Here is a 9,910-nt window from a genome sequence, read left to right on the forward strand (position 1 = left end):
GGATTTTCTGCTATTTGTTCCAAATAACTACATAAATATGCCTAATGAATTTCCATTCAAATGAAAAAAAAAAACATTTTAGTTTTGAGAGGTTTCAAAGTTTGTAGACTGATAGGAGTGCTGTTAAAGTTACTCAAATCTTTTTTAACTTTTACAAAATAAACAAAAAATGTTTTAAAAGGTTTACTGCTGACCAATGATGGATTGTAAGGTTTGCAGAGATCTTAATTGGATTTTCTGCTATTTGTTCCAAATAACTACATAAATATGCCTAATGAATTTCCATTCAAATGAAAAAAAAAAACATTTTAGTTTTGAGAGGTTTCAAAGTTTGTAGACTGATAGGAGTGCTATTAAAGTTACTCAAATCTTTTTTAACTTTTACAAAATAAACAAAAAATGTTTTAAAAGGTTTACTGCTGACCAATGATGGATTGTAAAGTTTGCAGAGATCTTAATTGGACTTTCTGCTATTTGTTCCAAATAACTACATAAATATGCCTAATGAATTTCCATTCAAATGAAAAAAAAAAAAACATTTCAAGCTAATACTTTACTTACAGCGAACATTACACAAAAGAAAGAAGAAAATAGATTTCATGTGAAAAAATGGCATTTACATAAAGAGCTACATTGGAAACAAAATGATTCATACTTTGGCTTAAAAAACAGATATATTACTTACACTACAGACTTTTTAAATTATGCCTTGTATTCTACAGGTGTCAAATTATTTCCATGAGTCTTTTTTAGTGTTTAATTTGTTTACAATTTATTTTTAATAACAAATTTTGATTCTGGCAAAATGTATTACTATCAATTTGCTTTGTATCATCGTAATTGGTGGAACGGATTTTATTAAAACCTTAGAAGGCAATAATGATAATGGGAATAATGTGACTGGTATTTTTATAGATCTTACTAAGGCATTTGATAATGTATTGCGTGAAATATTTATAGAAAATTTAGAAAATATTAGTACTTTAAAAAAATATTAACTTCATTTTCATTAATTTATTCTGTGTCTAAATTCCTGCAATGTTGCCTATCTGCTACCTCTTGGTCAGACGGGTAAATAAACTGACTGATACTAAGACTTGTTTACGTCATAAATAGTATTATTTACATTGTGTTTCTTCTCTCTATTGTTAGTTTTGTTTATGTGAAGAACAATGAGTGTTTGTGATTTATGGTATAGTAAACTGATAAACTGTTAAAAGTGAGTTGGGTGTGAGTGAGGGTTAGGTTTTTATCTCATTAGAGGGCAAGTTCTATCATGGGAAACCATTGTATGAAATCAACCATCAACATCTGGTAGACCTACTCATTGCAGTTGAAATAGTTATAGTAATGTCAAGGTCGAATAATTAATCATTTTAAAAATAGGCCAGTAGATAAGCCTAGTGGATGAACCAAAAGCTATATATACTAGCTGTTACCCACAACTTCACAAGCAATTTTTAAAATCGGTAGCCTATTTAGTTGATAAACTTATGTATTTTTTATATTTTTCAAACATAAGTAGTCTACAAAGAATAACAATAAGTAGTCTAAAGAATTTGTCTATTTGTCTATTTGTAGACATATGATTACATGTTATTTCAAAATTTATGGTTAGACGATCAGAAGTTGAGGGAATAATTTATATCAAGTTTTACGTGTAAAGGAGAATTTCTGGTTGAAATTAATAATTATATTTCTGACAATACAGCTGAGTTTGCCTAGTTGCCCCAATCAAGAAAATATGGATATAGGTCTCAAAAACCTACTTTGGTAAAAAAAAAAAAAACAAAAAAAAACTTATTTCCAACTCTTGTGATCTACTTCTGGTCTAATATGTTTCCAGTGCCATACCGTAGTTCTTTACCTCTGTTGTCCCGATAAAGGAAATATATTTACCTACTTTACTTTGGACTCAGAAGCCTAATTTGGCCAAAAAGCATCTACTACTTCAGGCCATTTATATATATTTCAGGTCTAACATATTTAAGGTGTCAAATTTGAGTTTACTTTATTGTTAAGACCAAGAAAATATATTTAGGTCTCAGAAACCTAATTTGGCCAAAAAGCGTCTACTTCAGGCCATTTATAATATACTTCAGGTCTAACATATTTAAGGTGTCAAATTTGAGTTTACTTTATTGTTAAGACCAAGAAAATATACTTAGGTCTCAGAAACCTAATTTGGCCAAAAAGCGTCTACTTCAGGCCATTTATATATACTTCAGGTCTAACATATTTAAGGTGTCAAATTTGAGTTTACTTTATTGTTAAGACCAAGAAAATACACTTAGGTCTCAGAAACCTAGTGTACTTCTGTTAAAAAAAAGATCTACTTACGTCTCATGAAATCTTTTTATGGTCTAAGATATTTCAAATGTCATAGTTAAGTTTGCCCTGTTGTCACAATGAAGAAAATATACATACATACTTAGATTGAGAAGTCTACTATGGTAAAAAGATATCAACTCCTGGTATAAGGAAGAAATCCTTAGGAAGTTTTGACATTTCAGTAATCATTTATGATAGGTTTTGAGTTGTAGAAGTCTCGTTTTCCTCATTAACAGTGTTTTAATAGCATTCCCAGAAACAAACTTTAAATAAAATACTTCCAATTCATTAAACGTTTTTGATTCCTCACTGGCTCAATCTGGAATAAAAGTTATAGGATATCTTGGCTATGTTATACACATCATACTGCTAATAAAGCACTTATATTATAAAATTTAAATGTAAACAAATGTATCAGTCTCTTAGACCTGTAGGCTACTTCAGCTGGAACATCAAAGAAAACATAAAAATGTCAACAGCCAATTAGTGTCAATTAAATTTGGATTATGAAACATCATTATTACCATTAAAATTGTGTTGAAATTAATTAACCCTAGAGCTGGTATGAAATGAATTTTCGTCGCCAAAGGCCTGTCCGATTTGGCAACGACGAATATTCGTCGCCAAAGTAGACACGTACAGTTATTGAAATTTTAGGCAATTAAGGTCATATTAATGATTTTTATTTGATATATTCTGGAAGAGCAATAACTATAGTACCGATTTACTGTTCTTACTTCGATTATTGTCTACTTTGTTTACCGTAAAACATTGTTTTTTTTTTGGACAGCTGACATGAACGTAGTACGGGTCAACCACATTGTTGTGAAACTGTAAACAAGTGCTGGGTTTTGTGTTTGAGGTTACGAATCCAATAGTATTTGGTGTTGTTATTATTATTTTTTTTTTAGCTTTCTTAGGTTATAGTTTTAGTTGTTCAGTATGGGTGAAAAAGTGAGACCGATCAAATGATCTTAGAGAGCTCGCAGGGCGGGATCTAGTGACGCTGAGTGAAAAATGAAACTTTGTATATATATTGTACATATGTAAATAAGGTAAGATTAAAATTTATTATTTTATTTTTGTTTTAACTGTCATACTTATATAAATGCAGTCAAGAGATTATGTTTAACCTCAAACAATAATATTTATTTAGAAATGTACGCATTTTTGAAAATAAGTAAATATGGGTGCTTTTTCATACAAAGCCCTGTAACACATACGTTTTGAGGTAAAATTTACAATAATTATATATTTTTGGAATCAGGACAAAATTTCGAATAAGTTATACATTTACGGTTTTGATGTAAAGCTTATTGTTAAGCAGTTACACAACGGAATATTTACAAAAAAAATTTTAAAAAAAATTTTTCTTACATTTTGTACTAATAGTTTAAATGTTATGTTTGGACTAATAGTTATGAAATGTGATACATTATAAGAAACGTCTGCGAGGCTGTTAAAATAGAGCCGCTAGTACAGAGTGACACCATTGCCAGTTCTAGGGTTAAACACATAATTATTGTGGTGCCATAAAACAATGTTTACACAAAAAAGTTGATTATGTTAGCATTTTTTATTTGATATTCCACAACTTAACAGACCAAGATGGAATTTTTCGCTATTTTGTAGACCACTTGGCCGTAACCTGAAGGAATTTTTAAAATAACAATAGACCTATATTCATACCAGATATCCTAAGAATGTCCATGTAATAATCTGTAAATACAATTGGATAATAATAGTTTACACCTGAAAGCAAAACACATGTACCTTTACATTTATAATATTTATTTTTATTTATTTCCAACGGATCAACCATTACAAAAGCGAGCATAATAACTTATAATAATAATAATAAGTTAGTAACAATGACTAACACAAAAATAAAAAATAAATGAGGTGTATGGATAGTTGCCTTGTAATACGTGTATGAGATACAATAAACAATAATAAATATCAACAAAAGGCAACAAGGAACAGCCGTAAATACTAATAAAAAAAAAATAAAAAAAAAAAAACAGAAACAGATAAACTATACGAACAATATAAAAATGATAAATTGGATAGATAAACTATATGAACAATATAAAAATGATAAATTGGATATACTAACAACAATATAAATAATTCAATAACAAAAACAAAAATTCCCACTGCCAGGCAATAAGGCACAGCGAGCCTTGCACCACTAAGACAGTTAGTATGGACCTTTAAGGTGCCATCAATACACTGCACTGGGTGACCACGATCACACTTATGGGTATGGCCCTTTAAAGGCACCATCAAAAACTAAACAAGAGCACAGGTGTGTGTGTGTGTGTGTGTGTGTGTGTGCACGAGCGTGTGTGTATTCTGAAATTTAAAGTTGAGCGGTTAAGCACTGAGAAGTACATAGAGCTCTCTTGAAGGAAGCCAAGAAAGCGCAGAAAAAGTCCATGTGTTCTGGTAGCAAGCATCCAAGTCTCTGCATCCTAATCACAGGACAGTTGGCTGCATAGGAAGTCGTCACCAAAGTTCTTGCAAAAGGGACCCTAGATCTTGTGCCAGTGCGAATTTGGAAATTTATTTTCTGTAGCAGATTTGGGCAATCGATGACTCCATTATCCAGCTTGTACAAGAAGAGAACATCTTGAATGGAGCGTCTTGTTTCAAGTGAAGGTAGGTTAAGATAAGACGAAATTTCTTGTACTGGGACATCCAGATACTTAAATTCAAGGTGCACTCCCGCAAGTCTCAGGAACCTCCTCTGCACTCTCTCAATGCCATCCCTCAAGTACAACTGGTGAGGGGACCACACCATGCAACAATATTCAAAGTGTGGTCATATTAAGCAGCAATACAGCGTCTTCAAGACGCGCAGGTCGGAGAAAGGCTTAGAAACTCTGAAGAGAAGACCAAGAATTTTGAGGGCTCTGCTGCATGTGTTCAGAACGTGCTGCTCCCAACTTAGATTGGTGGTAAATATAACACCAAGACCCTTGGTTTCACTGACCCTGACCAATGGTGTATGATTGAAGAATCAAATATGATTGGATTAATGGTGTGATGAAAAGTAATAGACGTGTATTTGCTGAAATTGAAAGACATTTTGTTCGTACTACACCAACGGACAACCAAGTTGATGTCCTCCTGCAGTAGAGCCGCATAAAGTTCGGTAGAAATCTTCATGAATAGCTTTATGTCGTCGGCAAAGATCAGGTTGCATTTGAGGGCAATAACAACATCATTAATGTATAGGTTGAACATGATGGGGCCAAGGTGTGAACCCTGTGGGATGCCAGATGAAGCTGGAAAGCTGTGGGACAAGGTATTCTTGTATCTAACTTGAAGTATGCGCCCACGCAGGTAACTGTCAATCCAGCTGAGAAGAGGCCCTGTGAAGCCATAAGCCTCAAGTTTGCGGATCAAGATGGAGTGGCATACCCTGTCGAAAGCCTTTGAGAAGTCCAGCTCTATTGAGTCCACCTGCTGTCTTTGTGCAAAAGCTTCTATGATGTAGGTTTGAAACTGTACGAGGTTAGTGGTTGTTGATTTGTTAGACAGGAACCCGTGCTGACTTGGATGTAGCATATTTCTGACTTGGAAAATAATCTTATTCAGGACAATTCTCTCAAATACTTTTGCCAAGATTCGTAATATTGTTATGGGCCTATAATTTCTTATGCCACTAGTAGAGCAATTTTTGTGAATGGGCACTATATGGCCTATTTTGAAGATCTGAGGGAAAACTCTGCCGGATAGAGATTTATTGTATAAATTGGTGAGAGGTTGAGCAAGCAGTTCTGTGCAGTGTTTAATTACGGATGGAGGAATTGAGTATGAACATGGGCCCTTGGTGACATCGAGACTGTTGAGCTCCTTCAATACATCCTCGGTATTAAAGTGGCAGGAGGATATCATGTCTTGGGAAAGTGAATTTGATCATTCCATTTGTGATGTGTTCAGGAGAATACACTGACACAAAAAAATATACAAACATATTTGCTATGGCGTTATTGGAATGAGACAAAGATAAAAATATTACTAGGATATATATATATATATATATATATATATATATATATATATTTCTGTCGCTTGAATATTGATAGTTTAAGGGGTAGCCAAGAATGTCTATCTAAAAGATGCACCTTTGCAAAGATATGTGAGAAGAAGACATCATGCTAATATCCAAATACAGCCATTCATTTCATATGCATAAAAGGAATCTCCTACTGATCAAAATGTTATGGTTTTGGCCTATAGAATATTAATGTTTCTGAAAATCAATAAATTGGGCCACTTATGTCAGGCTACCCTTATAAAGACAATGATTTCAATAGATAGCCTACATTGGCTTAGACAAATTTGTATATAATATATTACATACATTTATAACAGTTTTTTGTTCCCTGGTAGCTTACTAGTTTCTCAAATGTTGTAATTTGACTATTACAGTGCACACCGACAATATTTGGGATAAAATTTACATTACACATGTTCCCTAAAACTATCTCACTTTAACAGTTTCTTATAGCCTAGTAGTATACTTCCATTTTTACACTACATTTCTAGGTGCTCATATACTAAGGCATTCTTGTTTTGAAGTTCTTAGTCAAACAATGCAATACCCAAACTTTCTTACGGTTTGGTATAGTCGAAACCAACGCAAACAGCCAGTTATTTGGAACGTTCAAATGCAAAAACAAGGAATTCACATTATCAGATTTGAAGTTCAGAGAATCATACAAAGAAACGTTAAAAAAACTATGACTGTTCACTCTTCGTATTCTTTACATTATAGAAACAACTTTATTTTGTATGTTTAAATGTAGAAATGTAATCTACAATAAATAGTGGTTGAGACATAGCCTGGTCTACATATGTATGAGACAAGTGGAGGACATTTACCGAACTAACAGACACAGGATGGAGGTTGCTGCATAATAAGCGTCCACTCAAATAATCGATAATTTCGAATCACGATAAGAACGATTTAAATACTGTCTAACATGTTACCCTATTAAGTGATTTAAGTACTATGCTGCTCAAACTTAATATAAACAAAGTTGTATTATTTTCAATAATCTAAAATGCGTATATTTCTTTGACATATAAAAATATTGTGCTTCACTATGATGCTATCTTAAAAATCCATAACGTAATTAAGTTTGACATCATTGTTCCAAATTAATTTAAACTTAGTTAAATCATGAGCATGGTATTTAAACAATGGCTGGTAGAGACAAGAAATACTGTTCTTTAGGTCAATAACCTATTACAAAATAAAGTGTTGAGGTATTAGGTTCCAGTAACCTGTTACCATGATAACATGTTAGTATACAAATATTTAGCTAACTCACTACAATGTAACATAGACTGATAGAATTATAATCGGGTTAATTCAAATTTTCACTAAACAACACAATTATTGGGTACTACATAATCCTTATCTACTATTTGATATTAGGCTATACATACATATGTATTATAAATATAATAAGTTAGATAATTTTTACAAGCACTCACGGCGTGATCTGAGCTTGAATTTTGGTACTATCTTGAGGGATGTTTTTCTTATTTCACCAAAAGCGTGGGGTGGCAGACGCCACCGAATCCAGCACTGATGACCAGAGGCAACTCTTATCAGTATTTTCTGACCAAATAAGAAAAACATCCCTAGATATAGTATCTAAATTCAAGCTCGGATCACGTGAATGCTATTAAGGGCTGTTTAACTTTGTTACCACTAACTTAATAACATAATTACTACAACCTAACCTAAACCAACTTATATCACATAATAACTTTTCATAAGGTAATATTTTTATTCCTAGTCTCATTGCCTGCATGAAATGGCCTTGGCTAATGGTTACAGAGTAACCTAAAACCAAGTTGTTATGAGAACACACATTATTTAGCCCAGCTTTTACTGAAATAACAGTTTTCCGGTAATAGGTAGGTTACCTGTTACTGACACTAGTAATGCCCATCTGTAATGGCAGTATGTAGAATGTTTATGTACAAGCTTTATTTGTGTCAGACACGTTTATCTTTCAAATAATAGAAATGTTAGTATATACTGTTTCGTTTGTAATATTTATAAATACAGAGAGCCTAGATTGTTTTTATTCACCATGTCAATAATACTTTTTATACTTAATTTAAAATGTCTAGGCCTATAATGTAATTTGGTTTAAGTAGTTATATCGAGGATTCTTTAGTCATGGATATTCATGATTCAATATTAGGCTATCGATCATTCAAATGTTGGTCACTTATTATACTGCAAACAGGATGATCATTGAGAACACTTACCGTCACAGGCAATAAACAGTTGATCAAATTCTTCATTTAGTCAACAAAGAGCCAGAATCAATTTAAAATGCCATGACACCTAATGTGTTAAAAGCTTGTTTTGCTTGGGAACTTGTTGCCATAAACCCATCAGAATTTATGTATAATAGGGCAATAGAAAATTTGATATTAATGAATAAAGTGCAAGTTAGATTCCAGTAGGCTAATGCTTGATTAGGGTTTCAATATCATCCTAATTTTTAAAATTGTAAAACATGATCTTATGACAGGATGTATACTATCTATTTTGTAATGTTCTGATAATAAAATATTTGGTTTGAAAAAATACTACTAATTGTAACAGCTCTCTTAACAGATTTTCATATAAAAACCACTCTTAGCTGCCATAATTTGGTAATATGTACTGATATTCCTAATACATATTAGATCTATAATAATGTAATGTATGTGGCATACTATAATAGCCTAACCTAGGTAATATAATTGTGTGCATTAAAATATCAATATAGTTTGCCCACTAAGGGTGGTTTGGTTGTTTAATTTATTGAAATATAAGAAATAACTGTATGAAATGAAACAAATTCAGCTATAGAACGTTTTTCACTAAAGCTACCTGTAGCTGGAAAGGTGAATGGCAGAGGATCCCCTTTGGTATCTTATTTCACTATCTACAGAAATAATACAACCAATGTAAACTTACCTTAGTTCACAACATTAGCTTCTTTACACTCTGATAATATCACTGACACTAATTCAATGGCATAAACACCAACTAATTCAATAATCTTAGAACCAATAATACTATCCACAAAACTAAATTATTATGATCTCCATTCCATTGCCTACTTGACCAACAGATGGAACAGTTGTTTTATTTCTAATTGCATTTTGATTAACGGTGGCTCAAAATATGTTACTAAAAACAAATTAAATATAAACGTGTGTCAATATTTTTACCGTTAGTTAGAATGATCATTCAAAAAGTCTTATACATTTTAATAGTTATAATTAATAGGAAACCCGCAAATTCTATGTAAGGCGTGTCATTTATTCCTACGAAATCTAGTACTCATACTTTTTTTTATTAGGAATTACAATTATTACAACCTCTGGATCAAACTGTTTGTAAAGCCAAAAAAATTAAATAATATAAATTACACGTCACAGTGAAAGTAAATAACGTACTCTTTACTTGTGAATGGTTAGTATATTTTAAAATAACTTGTAATACAAACACAAAACCGCTATTACCAAACTTAAAGTTGATCGCGCTGTGTTT

General features: G+C 32.1%; 1 protein-coding gene across 1 annotated transcript in view; it reads right to left on the reverse strand.

Moving 5' to 3' along the window:
- Nucleotides 1-9,690, reverse strand: part of LOC124365723 (unconventional myosin-IXa-like) — a 115,411-nt gene extending 105,721 nt beyond the window's left edge. Inside the window, 1 exon segment of the mRNA XM_046821707.1 lies at nt 9,332-9,690. The gene's annotated coding sequence lies outside the window, so the exon portion shown is untranslated.
- Nucleotides 9,691-9,910: the final 220 nt, after the last annotated feature.

This window comes from Homalodisca vitripennis, chromosome 7, assembly GCF_021130785.1.
Source record: "Homalodisca vitripennis isolate AUS2020 chromosome 7, UT_GWSS_2.1, whole genome shotgun sequence".
NCBI classification, from domain to species: domain Eukaryota; kingdom Metazoa; phylum Arthropoda; class Insecta; order Hemiptera; family Cicadellidae; genus Homalodisca; species Homalodisca vitripennis.